Source organism: Thunnus thynnus, chromosome 1 (genome assembly GCF_963924715.1).
Source record: "Thunnus thynnus chromosome 1, fThuThy2.1, whole genome shotgun sequence".
NCBI classification, from domain to species: domain Eukaryota; kingdom Metazoa; phylum Chordata; class Actinopteri; order Scombriformes; family Scombridae; genus Thunnus; species Thunnus thynnus.
Genome location: NC_089517.1, coordinates 7,146,279 through 7,163,540, shown reverse-complemented (window position 1 = coordinate 7,163,540; position 17,262 = coordinate 7,146,279). Strand labels below are relative to the sequence as shown.

Genomic DNA, 17,262 nt, shown 5'->3' with positions numbered 1-17,262 from the left:
AAATTCTGTAGATATTAAGGTATGACAGATTACAATGCAGGAAACATGAAATTTCTTATATAATATTAAATTACCTCATGTTGCTCCTGGAAAACTAGTTCAGACTAAATTACATTCTAGGCATATTTCCAAATGAAACACACAAATATACACACATGCCTAAATGTAGACATGTGTCACACACAAACACAGATACACAGACACACACTCAAACACAGCTTAAGGTTTAGGACCCCCTTTCCACAGACTCTGGAGTGTGATGCTAATGATGGTAATTAATGGAGCCTGACAGCACAATCTGCTGCCCATTGTCTCCCAATAAACAGCTTTACAGTCCACATGAGCCACAGAGGGGATGGGAGGTTTAAGCTGAGAGCTGAGACAGTGAGAGCAGGAGACAGGCAGGGGTGGAGGGTCAGACCTCGGGGGACAGCACTGATCCTGAAGTGGGGATTAGCTCAATTAGAGAGGCACTGTCTGATCAAGATGCAGGGTTCGATGGTACCTATGATGTGTGTGTGTGTGTGTGTTATGAGAGAGGCCTCCATCATTAGAGCCGACTGTTGCCATTATTTGTTGCTGTGTCTACTGATGCAGCTGGTGTGAACAATAGTCAAGATGATGCCTTTTGCTTCTCTGTGACCTTCTGCTCAGATATCCATTTATTGTCATACATTTCAATAGTAATTAATCTGCAATGTTTCATGTGTTTTATTGTCCACATGATGACAGATCCATGAATATTTCAGTGTCCATAAAGTCAAGTCATTTTTATGAACAGCAAAAAAGTTTTTTCATTTGATTTATTTAGCTGAAAACATAATTTGGTTTCAATGAAGTGTTGGGGATAGCAGATACAGATAGAAGACATGAGGCTCATGATTTTTTATGATTTTTACAGATTTTTACTCAATTCAATTTTATTTATATAGCGCCAAATCATAACAAAAGTTATCTCAGGGCACTATTCACATAGAGCAGGTCAAGACTGTATTCTTTAATTTACAGAGACCCAACAATTCCTCCATGAGCAAGCACTTGGCAAAAGCTTCCTTTAACAGGATGAAACCTCAAGCAGAACCAGGCTCTAGATGGGCGGCAATGTGCCTTGACTGGTTGAGCTTTACTGAAAAATGTAATTTTTTTTAAAGGAGGAGATTGATTCAGGCTGGTTTTCACCAGGATATTATGTCCCCATGCACCGAAAAATGTCTGTCTCCTCCTGTAAACACAGTGGTCTTTCAATCAGAGCAGGCCAGAAATGTTTCTTTAAGAGAGAAATGAGAGAAAATGCACTTTGTAAACTACACGGCAGGCATGGTGCAAATTTGTATATATTATCGAGGTATAATCAGATTTTCACTGGTTTTTCATATATAGATAGTTACAATTGATTATATTATTATGCAAATTATATGCAATGAACATCAATAAAATTAAAAAAACAAAAAAATATATAAGTATTGAAGCAGTTTTTTTTTCTCAATGTAAAGCAACTTTAAAGTTTTTTTGAAGGGAAAATCAAAAGTTTAAGGCGTTAAAAGGCCATACCAGCTGCCAGATCCTCTGATCAGCTGTAAAAAAAAAAAAAAAAAAGGTACAATAAAGTAACTCCACAGTAGGACAGAGGCTTTGAGTCTTCCTCAAGCTTTGTTACAGGCTCAGACTTGAGGCTCAGACCTTCACAATATGTTGGAGGCAAAGCAGAGTACCAGTGGTGCTCAGAGGAGCTTTCCCTGCTCAAAGAGCTGCAGCTAAGCAGCAATGAGACCTGCTTTTCCTCCTCTGAGGAACAATGCACTCATTAAAAGAGCAAATAGATTATTACTGTTTTTCAATAGAGGATCCTAAAAAGAGTCTGGGGGACCTGGCAGCTCCCAGCAGGTAGAGATAAGACTACACTTGCACATCTGGCTAACCTGCTGCTAGCTAGCATACTGTCTGTCTATTTATCTGTCTATGAGTTTGTCATTTAGTTGTCTTATATTTGTATCCATTTTACATTTCCTTCATTTGAGCATTTAAATGAGCCTTCTTAATTACCATAATTCAGTAAGAAATCTAGCTTGAAATAAACTGTTTTTCAAGCTTAACAAATTCCATAAATAAATAAGAAGGCATGGACGTCCCACAACTTTTTGAGGTGTTTGTGGGATTATTTTCACACAGAGACATGAAGTGACCAATGAAATGAATGACAAATGTTTTTTTGTTTTGTTGTTGTGATTTTTTTTTTTTTTTTAATTTTTTACCTGCGCGTTCATATATTCTCTGCTCCTATGCTGACTGTGCAATATGTGAAGAATGGAAAGGAGAGAGCAATGTGTACAACAAACTAGTTTTGCATTGCTTACTCTAATCCAGCGCTGGGAAAAAAAAGTCTGACAGAAGCCATTATCATCCTGAGGTACATAAAAAAGAAAACTCCTGGGTTTTGAATTTCTTAAACCAATTGTCTATAGTTTTATAACACGTTCCGTATCCATGTGGCCTCGAGGATCTGCGTGACATAAAATTTGCCATCTGTAGTATATGTGTAGTGGTGTGGTAGCACAAGTGCTTGTGGTTGTTTCTGACAGGGGGAAAAACCCCAACAGTGAACACAAAAGAGAGACGAAGGAAGCAGAGAAAACAATAGTTGGTGAATTGAGAGGAGTATTGTAACAGTACACATCTGTTGAGTCAGACTAGCATACCTGAAGTAGAGACAAAACTGTAAATGTCGCCGGGTCACCTGGCTGCACCTTTTTATTATTTCTTGCTTATTTAGATGACTGATGTTGTATGGGGATTAAAGAGGAAACCTTATGAAACTACAAAAGCAAAAATTCACAGAAAGCCCCCAAAAGAAATGGCCTGAAAGAGTGACAAAGATGAGCAAATAAATTTTGATGCTGTTAAAAAGTTTAATTGGTCATCACCAAGCTCAGCAAAATAACTTCCATTCACATAAGAGTTCACCACCATATGTTAGCACAGAGACCGAAACTAGTACACGACAAAAGGAGATGGTGACACAAATTGCTGATCATCACTCCCTTATACCCATTTACCAACAAGTCTGAAATCAAACTCCATTTTTGTTATTTTCACAAATATGTCATTGTGTCACATCTCCTGAAAGCTGTTTCCTCACTTAAGTGTACAGTAGCCTTTGTTCTGTTGCTGAGCTGCAAACCCCACAGTCTGAATGGATGTGTATTGGCCTGTGAGTCCTTTTCATCAGCATCACTTTGTTAAAGTCATTCAGCTGATTGACATCAGATTGCTTTTTCTCTGAAAGTTATGCTAACACTATTCAAGGCTTACAATCCCTTTTTCAATGTTAAACATATTTCAGAAGTATAGTTAGTCGATATGTTCTTTGATTTCAGTCAAGTATGATCTTGCAGAGTTTAAGAGCTTTGTGACTCTATGAAATGCCGATACTTATGATTAGTTATCTGTATTTGGTTTTTACTTATCAAATTCTCAATGGGTAACATGAAACGGGCAGATGATCAATTACGACCAGACTTTCCCAGGAGAATATTAAACTTGAAACAGTTAAATCTGTACGGTCTTGTATGGGGTAGTAAAAGCATAATGCACCAAAGCCTCTTAGTGGATATTTCTGTTTGGCTTTGAGTTTTCACTATCAGATCTATTTGCTGTCTTAAATCTCTCCTTTGTGGCAGGACGGTTGAGGCTTAATGACTGCTTTGAACTGCCGACATCCCCGGCAGAACGGCTTCGGGAATGTCAACCAACTAACCTTTAGTCTCTTTCCCACATCCAGCATCAGTGAAGGCCACGTAATACCCATCTTTCAATTCCTGTCCACCTCCTATATTCATACTCGGTTAATCGTCCATCACACATGCAAACATGGAGCAATTATCGTAATAAACAGAAATGGTATATTACTTTTTTGCGCAAAGACCTAGCACATCTTACTGTTTGCAGAAATTGAATTTGAGCAACACCTTTGTGTCTCTGGAGGACAAAATACTGGAAATGTCATCAAATCAGTGTCAACTCCAGTTATGCTGCTTTTCATGTCTATGGGTTGAAAAATGTTTCTGGCGTTATGTTTTTATGAACTCTGTGTCCCATTTAAAAAGACTCAAAATTGAAGGCAATCACACTTAATAGTGTGGGGTTATTTTGTTTTTTGTTTTTTTTATTATAAATTAATGTATAACTGAAATATAGACAGAGATCAGCTGTAGATGTATGCAAACAGTCATCATCCACAATATTTGCCAAGAAATTAGAAAAGAATGATGATTACATGTCCATTAGGACAGCAACTAACAATTATTTTAACTATCAGTTTTTCTGTTGATTATGTTCTCGATTAATCGTTAGTTCAATAAAACACCAGAAAACAATGAAAAACTACGATCACAATATCCTAGAGCACAAATCAACATCATCCAACATCTTGTTTTGTCCGACAAACAATCCCAAACCCCCAAATATTCTATTTACAATAATGTAAGACCAAGAAAAGCAATAATTTTTCAATTTTAAGAACCTGGAACCATCAAATGTTGGGCACTTGTGTTTGAAAAGATGACTTAACAGATTAATTGATAATCAAAAAGTTGAATGTCTGTGTCTGATTGTACAAGAAGTTTTTGATCAATTTTAAATCCACCACAGTGAAATGCCAGAATAATAATAAGATGACTCAAATCTCTTCTTTGTTCTCTACTAACACTTAAAGTCTGGTTAAACGGAGGGCTGGACAGTAATCCAATATTATTGTTTTTACTTTCGCAAGGAAAAAAAAAAGATAATAAATTGTAATTGTAATTAACAGTTTTGTCCATGGTAAAAAAAAAAAAACATAAGAGTTGTGCTGAACATAAATTTGATTATATTTGCCATACTGTGGTGTTTGTGTGTGTATATATTGATATCTGCTCTATCTTAGCAGGGCAAAGCTCTATTATGTTGCCTCCAGCTTTCTTTTTGATCACATTTTTGTGTTGTTGTATAGCTCATCACACAGTACAGATATTGTAATTTCTCTTGTTTAGATCTGGGAGTGTGACGTTATTGCTAAAAAGAGGTCAAGCAGAACAAGCAACACAAGCAGTCAGACCATTGGTTTTAAGCAAACCTCCATGTTAGCCAAAGGCGAAGGGTAAAATTATTACCCAAACTGTCTGTTGTTTACATGTATCACAGTTTAGACTGACTTTCTTACTTTCTTACTTCTGAAACCCTGAAGTCCAGTTTCAGCTCTCAGATTATCACAGGAATAACTACGAAAATATGATCCAAGTTGTAATAAACTGGAATTATTTTTTAATGTCAACACCTATATAGTGGAATTGACTAAATTGAAAGACCAAATAAATTAGCACAGAGGGAGTTTCAGGTGATTGAGAGTTGTCCTCTGAAAGTTTTATCACATTATAATAGACAAGACTGTTTTTGGTGGCAGGGAATGGCTTAGTGTGCCTGGGAGGCCAAATTATTGTGGGCGCTGCCTCAGTGTGATGCTGCTGGCTCTCCTCTGTTCCTATCTCTTGGCTTCTGGCTCTTACAGAACAAGCCGAGTCTGTCTCTTGGATGGGCCCTGCTGTCCAGTGGCCTACAGGGAGACTGAAAGAAGGAAGAAGGGAGATCATGTCAGATCATGACGGACCCACCACAGCACAGAGACCTCCCTGCCGATGAGCAAACACTACTACAAATGGCAGAGCTGGCTGGACAATCACTCGGTGAATGGAAGCTAATTAGCTGGAGTCTAATGCCAGTTTACTAACACCTGTATTAGCGTGCTTGCTCAGCAGGGAGTCAGGGCTGGCCAACAAGCGCTAATCCCTCATAAGCCCAAAGTACTCCTCCCAAGAACTGGCATTAGCATATTCTGCTTTAGCCAGCTGTTGCTAACCTAAACCTGGAGGAGACTGGCCTCCATGTGTTGATGGACAGGAGGGGGAAGATTTTCAGGGGTTTGTATTGGGTTACCTGTGTGTTCCCATGTGTGCCAAGTTTCCCCCTATAGAGTCTTCAAAGACTTTTCGATTACTATTAAGCTCTAGTTGATGAAAATTCAAGGACTCAAAGTTATGAAGACGCCGTGGAGGCCTCAACCACAAAAAATGGAGATCCCATATACTGTCCAGAGTTTGATGACACTTATGTCAAGTTGAGGCCTGCATAAATAAAAGCTATGTTTAAAGCTTTAATCTTCCAACCATGTGCAGGATCCTCTCCTAATTTTTCTCACATCTCTAAAACCTTCGACAATGTCTAGACTCCTGGGAACCATGCCATGTGTATGTATATACTCTCAGTCTCATTCCTTTGCTCTCGCGCTCTCCCATCCTCTCCCACTGCCTGGGTGGTGGAGTGATTACCCCGGTAGCCGTGTGTGTATCAAGGAGAGTGTGAGGCCAGCATGTGTGTGTAAAGGATTAGCGAGCTTTAGCATTATCATCATGACTGGACTGGCTACATTCCCTCGCTCCGCTAATAATTTGAGGGGAGGAGAAAGCGGCTGGTCCATTAGCTCAGTCTGTTTGCTCAGGAGTCGGCCGACTCTGATCCCCTAATTTCTCTCCCTGATTCCAAGAGGATCTCTGGCTTTTGTGACAGAGGGATGGGAAGATAAAGGATGGGACTCAGGGGCACATTGATTCAGAGATCACCGTCCTTGGGACATTCTGTACACTTACCAAACTAATCAGCGTGTGTAAACACAGCGAGACATGTTGAGGGCTGGCGAGTAAAAGGCAGGGGGCAACGGGGTTGATTAGGAAGAGCTGTTGATGGACCACACTCGGTGTCGGTGCGCTCTGATCTGTAGACCACAAGCAGACAAACTTGACAAGCTTGGCTCATGTGTCGCTTTGTTCTGACTGATTGTGGGTGGTTGGAGAAGCTCTGAGTGGATCCGTTGTGGTCTCTGATGCATCTGCAAAGTTTTGAACAGATAAATCAGTTGTGTTTGCTGCTTTAATAGTATCAGTCATAACATAACAGTCATGGTTTACAGCTAGCAAACATGTATCTTGAAAAAGTACTTTGGACTTTGTGTGCAACCTCTCTCAGATGTTTCCTATAAAAGCCAAAATATATTGTCAAAGTATTTGGAGTGACAGCAAAGTAAAGAAACAGCTTTTCCTAATAGCACAAATGTGTCTGAATTTCATGAATAGTAAAACTGTTCAGCTGTGGAAACTGACTCACATAGACTTATAGAGGCTACTTGGTGTCAGTGTCTATTTTAATCAGACTCTAAATAAAATTATTTTTAATACAAGGATGCATCCCTCTGTTTGAAGTCTTTGTCAGTGTTATTTTGTACACGTAAAACACATTATAAACCTTGGTCACACCTACTCTATATGTGGCCAAGAAATCATCTTTATTGTTTACATTGCATTTGAGAGATCAGATTACTGCAGAAAGCCAACAGCAACCTGGTTATTTAAGTACATGGCAACACACTTGTTTTCCATCCACAGGTCAGCTGAGTTTCCCTGGTGCACCTCCAAAATGATACAGCCACGCGTTGTCTCTGAAATGATTCACTCTGTTATCTTAGTTTTAGTTTAGTAGATGGTTATTATTTCTCATTTAATGGCCATATTGTATAATCGCTGACTTTTTCTGGCCTCCAGAGTGTATCTTCTCATTGTTTGATTCATTTGACCAGAGAAGAACTCAAAAAAAAACTGCACCAAAATGCTTCCCTTCCAAAAGAACTACAGTGCAGTTTGGAGTGACAACATATTCAACTAACACTAGTATATAAGGAGATGTTGATGTTTATTACCTATTTTCTTTAAAATATTTAAAAGCAAATATGTCTGAACGTTGTATATGCTCCCAGTATTAATGAGAGATCAGCATTTTACCAATAGTGTGTGAAATCTCAAAATTTCTTCAAGTGCTCTTATTAAAAATGAGCCGATATCTCGTCTGTAGCAGGAATACAGGTGACCAAAAATACTTTATTTCGGTAAGTTAGTTTTGAGACCCTAAAAATTTGTTCACAAGCCCTGGCTCACTTTTAATTGGTGAGTATAAACATAAATGAACCAAACATAAAACTGCCATACAGTAAAAACATTAACTGTGGTCTGGACCAAAGAAAACAGACAGAGGAAAATCAGTCTTGACACACGGGGCTTGTATTATAATAACCCATCAATCATCAGATCCTGAGCAGCATCCCAGAGGAATACTCTTCTGTCAGGACTCTATGACTCAACATTGTCTTCATTTTAAGTGGACATCAGATCAGATGTCACTATCAATTCCCCGTAGCCACGACCTCTCCTAATACACCTCACTGCCAATTAGGGAACGTAATGGTTGCAAACCTTCAATGGCAGTGCGCAGGAGCTGGATAGAACTACACATGCTACCCTGCTAGCTGTCAGTGGGGACAGGGGCTAATGGGCAATCACAGGGGGGCTTATGTTGCAAATCAGCCCCGATCCGTGGGACTCTTCTGGGGATTCCTGTCCAGTGTAGCCTGATTCTGCAGCTTATGATCCAGTAATGGGTGCTTTGGTGGAGATCTGAGAGGGCCCTGGGGGAATATGGTGTCAAACTGGCCCAGTCGTCCTCAGGCTAAAAGGGGCTTTGATAGGCAAAGTAGCCCGATGTAGGGAACACGGAGAAACAGGTCCCTGCTGATAAGATGTGTCACTACTAACTTGTAGAGAAGCAGTTGAACCGTTGGTTGTAGAGCCTGAACAGACAAAACTGAAAAATGAAAGGATGGGAATCGTTTTGCTTAAATCATCATTATAAAGCACCATGATATAGATGATTATTGCGTTGAGTATATTTTTGCACTGATCATATATATTTTGTGAGTGTTTATTTTTCCATGAACTCATCATAGATTAATTAATTTGAAAACTGGTGATCTTTTAGGTAAATTTAAATGCTTAAACAGATTTGTCACCAGAAAGTTGAAACGTGTTCTCCACTGGTTCAACAGCTATCACCTTCTCATGACCAAAGCACTGAAGCCGTTAACGCTGCTGCTCAGTAGTCAAGAGTACAAAATGGGCACAACTCCCATATTTGTGTGTATGTGTGCAGCGAAAACTCCTGCGTTGTCAGTCAAATTTCCAAGTTAAGAAGTTGGAGTGAGGTCTTGTTTTCTCTCTGGTCTGCAAGTGTGTGTTTGTTTGACCATTTCTCATTTTGGGGGGAATTTTAAGATCTTATTTTCAGTCATAAATTGATGTTGCTTTCATGAGCGTGTTAAAAACTCCAACAGCAGCTTAACACCGTTACATTCACTTTTTTCTTGCACAAGCAAAGCAAATGGTGGAAAACAAATGATAAACAAGAGAAACTCCTAACAAAGCTGCAAATTTGCAAGTTGGAGGACGCACAAAGCAAAAGGCTGGGATGCATCCCATTGATTCATTCATTCAGTCAGTCAGTCAGTCAGTCATTCAGGAAATCTCAAAGATCAAGATCTCTTTGGCAAGAGAAACCTGAGAACAAATTATATATATATGATCACAGCAAGATGGGACAGACACACACAGAAATATTATTACAAACATTTAAAAAAGTGCCTTAAAGAAATTGTTTTTTACTCCAACTTCTCTTGCTGTTCATTTTAGTTATGAGGTAATAATACTAATAAACTTTATTAAATACTAATAAAAATGAGGAACTTTAAAGTTAACCTATCCTGATCTGGTGTTATGGTTATTAGCTATGATTTTAACTCATGATTCTTTGAAAGGCAGCTTAAGGTCGTATAAATTAAAGCTCATATATGTTGACTTTTTTCCATAATTAATAACAGGATAAGCATTATATCACTGACACGCTCCCTTGTGAGTTTTAAGAATAGGGGGAAAAGTCACATGTGTCTCTGTCTCCCCTGTTAACACAGAGCAGAATATTGACATGATTGAGAAATTGACCATGATCATCTCTCATTGCTCCTTATTGATCACTATAATCCTATAAAGGGGGACACTAGCTCAGTCATTGTGTATACGTGCATTTACTTAAGTTGTGTGTGTGTGTGTGTGAGGGGCGTTGAGACTTGAGTTACGGGGGTTTATTCCGTCTGTTCGTCCTGTCAGTGGACGGGTGGGTATGTGTTGAAGAATGGTGAAGGCAGGTGGTGTGACTAAAGCGAGGACTGGACCGAATTGGGCGGATGCAGGCTTTAGCCGAGGGAGGAGGAGATGGGACAGGGGTGTCACCAGTCGACAGGGCCTGTCCGAAACAGCGCAGCGCACCACACCCACCCAACTGTTCCTCTTTCAGCACCCTTCTGCCCATTTCTCCCTCTCTCCTTCTCTCTCTCTCTCTCTCTCTCTCTCTCTCTCTGTGTCTCGCTTTATTTCTCTCCTCTCCTCCTCTTTTCTTTTCAAAATGCATTGTTAACAAAACGGTTTACAAACCCTGGCTGGTACATTATCCACGACCGCCTCCTGTGAGATTGATTTAGGCAAATGGATTCAGAAAGGGAGGGAGGCATGGAGTGGAGTGGAGGGGTGGGGGGGTGGGGGGGGTTTGCATGGAAAGGATGGAAAAGGAGAAAGTGAAAAGGGGTGTGTTCCTCGGTGGAGCAGCTTTACAAAACCACCACATGGGCCACGTTGAATATTCCCCTTTTCTCTTGCATTTTGAGAAGCCATACATTAAACGCTCATTATACAGCCTTTATGTGCAAGAGGAGGCTCCGTCTCTGTGAGGGCAGAGCGGCTGAGGACGGACTATGATCTCCTTGCATATGCATGCATGGAGCATCTTTAGAGGCTCTCTGACATGTATGATATCATCATGACCTGGAGATCTGACTTTCATAAAGCCCGACTGAGGAAAGGGAGGGTGTGTCTGATGCAAAAGGACGATTTTTACGGTGTGAATCAGATTGTGTGTAATGTTTAATAAAGTTGACCATTAGGGGCGCCGACTTTTCTCACAGATTGGTACAAGAGGATGTGGCGGTCCGAGAAATCAAAAAGTGCATTGAAAGATTGTCCTTGATGGTGAAATGTTTAAAATAGAACGAGAGAAGCATAAAGAAAGTTGCAAAAGTTGCAATAACCATGGAAGCAAACTACCAGCTTCTTTTTTTTATTAGTTTCACTATTTTAAAACGAAGAAAAGCACAGACGTTTGAGTGTTTTGGTCCTTTTGCCGGGTATCTATTCTCACACACTCTCAAAAATGGGACACACTCCAGCTACGGATGATTTTCTTTCACTTTTACTTTTCATTTGACTTTTTAACTATATCATTTCGCTTTCAACTCCACTTTCACAGTCCTCTCTTCTTTCTCCAACAATAGGATCCCTTTCTAGAGGTGTGAGTGTGTGTGCAGGGGGGCAAAGGTTGAACTGGGCATCCCATCATGATAAATCACTGGTTAATGAGGAGTCCATTGTGTCTTCACACATTGTGTCCCCCTCCTCTCCTCCTCCCCCTCCACCTCCTCCTCCTCCTTGTGTCCCTTAGACCGCTACCTTCGGGTTGTTAAGCTGACACAGATAATGAACTGGCCGCTTTGAACTGTCCTCACAATATTGACTGGTTGCACACAGCAGATGTCTCCCTGGCAGAAAGCAACTGGTAAAAGCACATTAGGTTAACAAAGAGAGCTTTGCTTTGCAGGGGTGGGGACTGGAGAGGAGGTGGCAGAGGGGTCTGTGTGGGTGTGTTGTGGGGTGGGAGGAGTGGAGGGATGGGGGGCAGAGGGCAGGCTTCAGAGTTGACAGATCTGGGGGATTATATTAAAACAACACATTTGTCGATTATATGACGAAGAGAAGAAACGACAAAGAGCGGACATGTTTTCAAAGAGAAGATCCTCACAGGCTTACGTCATGTTATGAATGTGCTTTGCATGATAATCTTTTTTTTTTTAAAAAGGATGTTCAGGAGTAAACAATCAACAAACAAGTGCTTTTAAACAAAAAATCTGGCAACTATTGTTCAGCATTTTCAGGAAGTGTGAGTGGAAAGACCAGTGTGTTTGCAAGTTTTAGCTCATTTACCACAAACCATCTAGTTTCCATTTCCTCTGACTATTTTTGAATGCACTCTGAACAGTTTTATATTTGTAGATGTACTTTTCCTACAGTTCAGGGCAGCCATTGGTTTCCATTAATTTCTGTATAGAAATAAATGAGCAGACTCTTAAAAACTTGCTTGAGTGTAATCAATCACAGTCCAAACAAGTCTGTGTTCATTTTTGTTAAAGTTAAATTATCACTTAGTGGTTTTGAAGTTTAAATGCATATTGATTTCAAAATTTTAAGTCTCCTAATTGAATTTTAATGTCTTCCAGATAAATCAATGGCTTCCTCCAAGGTAGAAAAATACATTAAAATGCTTAAAAAACAGCAACATGCTTTGTAAAAATGATTAGTGATGATGTAAAACATGTAAAACCATTGGTATGATCCTTTTAAAGATAACGATCTGAATCACAATCCGGCACCTATGAGTTCATTCATTACATCCTTAGATACCAAAATGATTAACTTCATTTTCAGTCTCTCTCTCTCTCTCTCTCTCTCGTTGTTGTTGTTCAGTGAATGCAGCGCGGCCTGTGAGCCGACTGGTTTCTTTCTGCCAGTGGGACGGGTGTCTAATGGGTCAATAATAAGCCGTGACTAACCGTCTCCCTGAGGAGCAGCTTGGCCAGACACACACTCACAGAAAGCAGCAGAAAGGTATGAGCCACCAACACTGATTACCATATAATTGCAGCCATTGTATTTGACATGGAGAATTAGTAGCCCGCTAGGTGGCTAACTGGCCTTTTATTCTGCTTCGGACTGGACAAAAAAAACACCCACACACAGACAGACGTACACAACTCTTACTGGATAGAATATACATTTATGTGCACACAATTGTCAAATCTCCAAAATCTGGAACATTTCAGGAGGAGACAAACAGGTTTTAGCTTTTTGTTTTTATAGATTTTTAAGAAAATTGGAATCTTTCAGCTGCTAGAGAAATATTAAATTCTTTGAACTTACTTGCTTACTTGAAATTCTGGAGGTTTTCATACGACAATAGTGATATGATGAAAATATGCTTTGATTTAGATGATCTAAGCTAACATTTCAGTAAGGAAAATCTACTCGGAACAGGGAGCTTTACTTCTTTCAGGAATTCTGATAAATAAAATTCATACCTCTGAGGCTCTTTTAACATTAACTTCAAGCCTTCGTCACTTCTCTCGCACCTGTTTCTGTCGAGCCACGACGTCGAATCAAACTAGAAACACAGAGAAACATCTTTCCTGTGTCGGTAGCACCATTTTAACCGAGTTCAAGGATCAGTGTTCATACACACTGGATAATCTGCTATGGCCCATTCAAATTCCTCCTTTCCACTTTGAAAATTACACACGCCGCCAGTTGTGAAGTTGTGAGCTTTTCCCACAAGGAACCACGTCCTCAGACTTTGAAGCACGGAACAATTTGATTTGGTTTCTGGCATACGAGTCAAGAGGGTTAACAAGACCCACCGCCATGGAGTCCCTTCACCCCACGTGTGGCTAAACGATCACTTCCCCGCGCGCCTCACATTGCAACAAATCTCTTTTCATGATCACTTTTCACTCTTTCTCTTTCTTGCCTGACTGGGTCTTTTTAAACCGAGAGGGAGAGGAGAAGAGAGTCAGGGAGAGAATTTTCTTTCCCTCTTTAAGGTTTTGTGTGAGGACGGCTGAGTGAGCGTCCATTATAGAAAAGGCCCAGACCACCACTGGATGACCCTGCTAGGAGCGACAAAACCCAATTGGTCACGGCCGCCAGCAGCTAATGGGCCAGAGAGGAATAGCCTTGGGTGGGTAATGACTGTATTCTCTGCCTTTCTCTTTACACCCTTCTGTTGCCCTCGTACCCCCCACCTTACCCCAGCGGCCACCAGCCCCGTGCCCTCCCTGTACCCCCTGCACCCACCCTGCGTGCCCCCCTGGCCTTCCCTTCGCGTCATTTACACTAACACACACACACACACACACACATACACAAGGCTGTTGGTCACAGTGTCTGTGTGGCGCACTTGGCAACAGATGCTGCAGACAGATCAGGCAGTGGCAATCAGAGGACCATATGTTTGAATAAGTCATGGTCCTCTTGCTTTTCCCACACAGCGGAGCTCAATGGAGGAGTCTCTGTCCGACAGAAATTGGACTTCAGACATGACTTCATGAACTAAATCATTACATTAAAGCGAAAAGGCAGAATGAGACTTTTTTAGAGAGGGCCAACAATAGTGGTGGTGTAAAAATGCACCCGGCTAGGTTTTTATGACTGTTATATGATCTGACTATTGTAATGTAACCAATGTAATAATGTAACAAATGCAATAAGCATGCTGTGACAGTATTGCAATATTGGATTGGTTGGATGTAAGACGTGCCCAGAAGCTGTCCGTACTATTAGCTGGGTTAGTTAGCAGGCGTTTTCAGCGTTTACACCACCACTGCCTTTTCTTACTCTTGCTCTTTTATGAAATGATTGAGCCAGATTTCCAGATCTCCTCTCCACAGAACAAAATAGGTAGTTTGTCAGTGCTTTTCAAAATGATATCATGACCTTTACAAAACTTATTAATTCATAAGAAGCAACTAAAACTACTTGGTTACAGTTAGAGAGAAGATTGCTTACTTGATCTTGTTGATTTTGCTGGCAGCACACTAAATCAGCCAATCAAGTAATGTGAGCACACATAGTAAAATGTAGCTTGTAGCATCATGCTGATTATAAATAAATAAAATCCACTGTTAACCTTGCAAGTGACTTTGCATGCCGAGTGCCTCAGAGTAGTACGACATGTGCAGTGTCTTGGTTTCTCCATAGTAGCACACTCACACCGTTACAGCCTCTTGCCTTTTTTTCAGACTAGTATCCTAAAAATTATGTTATGTTATATGTCATATGACGATTCCAAAGATCACAAATAACATTCAGTGCCAGTGTTCGGTGCCAATGCAGGAAGTGGTGTGTGCTTTATGTAGGAAGCCCTGAAGTAAAGTTGTGGAGGTCGTGGTTTTGGGTGATGAGCGTGTAGCACGTTCAACTTTCATGCAGGAGACCAGAGTTTGTGTCCCATCACAAATCTGCAAATAATGTTTGTTTTTTTTCGTGTGTGTGTGTGTTTGTTTTTTGCTGTAAACACAATGCTTCCCTAACTCAAACCAAGCGTTTTATTTAGTCACTTAACCATAACCACAATCTCTCCCTAACCATACAGGAATTCATATTAAAAATCATTTTACAAACACTGGCAACACACATTAGAAGCTTTTGAATGTAACTGGGGGTTTCATAAACATGTTGGTTGTAATTGTGATCTCTTTGTTTTTCACTTGAAAACAGGGAGAAACACATGTAGGATCTAATCTGCCCATTTTAAAATAGTTTTTCACATGAACGCCCTTTTAAGATGTAATTAAAGTATGTAATTTTCATAAACAAGTAATAACCCAGACATATTAATGATCCTGACCTGTTCTTCACTGACAAGATGACCATTTGCGTAAGTGAACAAATTATTAAAACTGTTGAATGTCCAGAGCCTAAAACCTTTTGATCCTTCTATGTTGGCAAATTTGAAGTCCTTACATTTGGTGTTATATGTAATTGCAGCTTAATGACTGGAGAAAAAGAGCATCTAATAAGCAATTAAATGTAGATACTGGCATTAATAATTATGTGAAGTAGTTTGGCAGCATAGACATTTATGACATACATGTGTATGTAAATCACATGTAAGTCACTTTGGATAAAAGCATCTGCCAAATGACAAAATGTAAAATGCAAAAATAAAAAAGACAAATTGTGAAAAATGGTGCAACAGATCCAGCGACATCTCAGACAACAAACTAACAAAGTAAAAATAAATAAAGCAATAAAACCTCTAAAAAAAAAATAAAAAAAACTGCCCCCAATCTGTGGCATTTTAAAATTTCAGATTGTCTGAAACAATTCAGAGTCACACTTTAATTGATCTCTCAGCATCTAACGTCATCATTTCCTGTTTGTACAAAACTGTGATTCAGTTTTGTACACTAATTGCATAAAAACACTTTTGTGGAGTTGGTATTTTGTATGGAATTGAGACAGAGTGAATGTTTCAGCATTAAGCCGTTCCACTACATCATTATTACATCATAAACACTTGGCATAGCTAGAAATACATAAACACAAATCTGTCTACATCAGTAACACACAGAATATTGTTTTGTTGAAAATGTCTTAAATTTCTTATTTGGGTCAAATCTGAGGGCAGTAAAAACACCCTAAATACCATTATATTAGATTGAGATTTTATAACTTCCCCTAAAGTGACCCAGAATACACAAAAATGGAAATATTTTCATTCCATAACTCTAAAAAAAAAAATTGCAACTGATGCACATTTTGCATTCTTCACATTCAATAACATTCATTGAATTCATATGGCTATTGTGTTCTCCTGCCTTGGGTAACATATACCCATAATAAAATGTGATTTTGAATGTTGTTTCTCCATAAACAAATAGTGTAAAACTTAAATAATACACTCTCTCTGCTCTCGGAAAGCTTAACTAAGGCTTAATCGCCAATTTATGAATGAATGATGAAGTATTTATGAATGAAATATAGATTTGGGGGGTAGGAAGTTTGGTATAAAGACTAATTTTAAGGGGACACGGGTCAGAATATGAACAGTATGTAAGGGTTAAGTAATGTTTTGGTCACAAAAATGTGGCTGGAAGAGATTGTCGCTTGTTGGTGCAAGTGAAGTTGACAATTAGGCAGACAATATTGGCAGGATGGTTAGGGATGCTGGGTGGTGGTGGTGGTGGTGGTGGTGGTAGAGGGGTTGGCAGCATATAGGAGGGGTAGATGGAGCAAAGAGAAGGGGGAGGAGGTGGTGGTGGTGGTGGTGGGGAGGTCACACTGGCTCTATTCAAGGCCTAAGACAACACCACACAGAATGATAGACTCCTCAGGATTGTTTGTCCCTCACGGGCCATTCTCCCTCCTGTCTGCCTCAATGGCACCCTTAGCCGCACATGAGAGGCTCTCACAGGTACCAGAGAGCGAGCGAGCGAGAGAGAGAGAGAGAGACAGTGTGCATATGTGTGTGTGTGTATGTGTGTGTGTGTGTGTTTGAAGGGTGGAGCGGGGTGGTGGAGGTGGGGTTGTATTTTAGAGATAAAGCCTCCTAGTCCTATGGTTGATTGCCCCGCTATAGACACTCACTCAGTGGCTCTGAAAGGCTCCCTCAGACGCCAGTGAATAAACTCTTACT

The 17,262-nt window shown here is 40.0% G+C and overlaps 1 protein-coding gene across 1 annotated transcript in view; it reads left to right on the top strand.

Annotated features, from left to right (window-relative positions):
* dbx1a (developing brain homeobox 1a) overlaps positions 1-17,262 on the top strand; it is a 37,673-nt gene that overhangs the window by 4,477 nt on the left and 15,934 nt on the right. The window contains exon 2 of the mRNA XM_067571170.1: positions 12,537-12,677. The gene's annotated coding sequence lies outside the window, so the exon portion shown is untranslated. The remainder of the gene's footprint in view (positions 1-12,536; positions 12,678-17,262) is intronic.